The sequence below is a fragment of the Trichogramma pretiosum genome, unplaced genomic scaffold (genome assembly GCF_000599845.2).
Source record: "Trichogramma pretiosum strain Unisexual culture from Peru unplaced genomic scaffold, Tpre_2.0 scaffold6, whole genome shotgun sequence".
Classification (NCBI taxonomy): Eukaryota; Metazoa; Arthropoda; class Insecta; order Hymenoptera; family Trichogrammatidae; genus Trichogramma; species Trichogramma pretiosum.
This window is the reverse complement of record NW_019641678.1, coordinates 1,847,066-1,848,159: the sequence shown is the minus strand read 5'-3', so window position 1 is coordinate 1,848,159 and position 1,094 is coordinate 1,847,066. Positions and strand designations below refer to the sequence as shown.

Here is a 1,094-nt window from a genome sequence, read left to right as displayed (position 1 = left end):
GGAAAGGCTCTAGATTTTGTTATGGTCCCAAGACCAAAATAGTAGATTTTCTTACAAGGGGGAGAAATGAAACTTCCGCATGCACGTGATAATGGCGCCGAGGCGTCATATCACGTGTATGAGGGTTAAAAATTTTTCTACAGTAAAAATGAATTTAGTGGTTTAGTTGAAGTTTCAAATATATTTTGGTACTGAATCACCATGTCTAGCAAAAGTCTGATTATTGAACATTTCATAATACTAAGCAATGATACATCTTTACACCTCAGATGAAAATTTTTAAGTTTTGTAGAATTTCTATTCCGATAAGACAAAGTCACGATTGAAGTACAGGCTTACATACTATTCTGCCCTTATAGTACATGGCTACTGGCCTTTACATAAATATTCGACATTGGAGTTTCTTATCGAGCACACACCCTACTTTCTCGTGCAGCGCTTGTATGTGAGTTGCCCGGCACGAGGTAAACGGTGCATCATGCGCATATGTTTTCATTTGTCAATTATTATTATTCAATTCTTTGGCGTCTTTCTACTGAATCCTCGTACAAGAGAAAATTTTGCATCGGATATAAGTCAAATTTTTGCAAGAATTCGCAAATTCACTGACTAAAATAAATATTACGGAACAAAAATATTAAACGTGTAGGATAATTTATATCGATTAAGAGAATTTTATCGATCAAATAATTGTTTCGCAACTTGCCAACAGAGCGACGCGAACAGGCGTACAAATAGCCTATTCTTATACGTCAGATTTGACTTCTTCAGCATGGGCCTCTTTAGCTCAGTGGTAGAGCACTGGTCTCGTAAACCAGGGGTCGTGAGTTCAAACCTCACAGGAGGCAGCTTAACTTTTGTTCTTTTGGAACATATAATTCATAATAATAAATCGAATTTATATGGGTTTTGGAAGTACGAAGTTTTAATCGATCTCAAGTTTTCTATTACTGATAATCGATCATGTATTCTATCAATTCTTTCTAAAGATGAGTGTTATAAAAAAATTCAAGACCGTGGGAAAGCAATCAATGACAAATAATTACTAATAATTCGAAATTTCGACACAGAATTTCGCGGTAAGACATCAACAC

The 1,094-nt window shown here is 35.5% G+C and overlaps 1 non-coding gene across 1 annotated transcript; it reads left to right on the top strand.

The window, feature by feature from the left end:
• Positions 1-776: 776 nt before the first annotated feature.
• Positions 777-848, top strand: Trnat-cgu. The gene has a single exon. It is a non-coding gene; the product is annotated as a tRNA-Thr (tRNA).
• Positions 849-1,094: the final 246 nt, after the last annotated feature.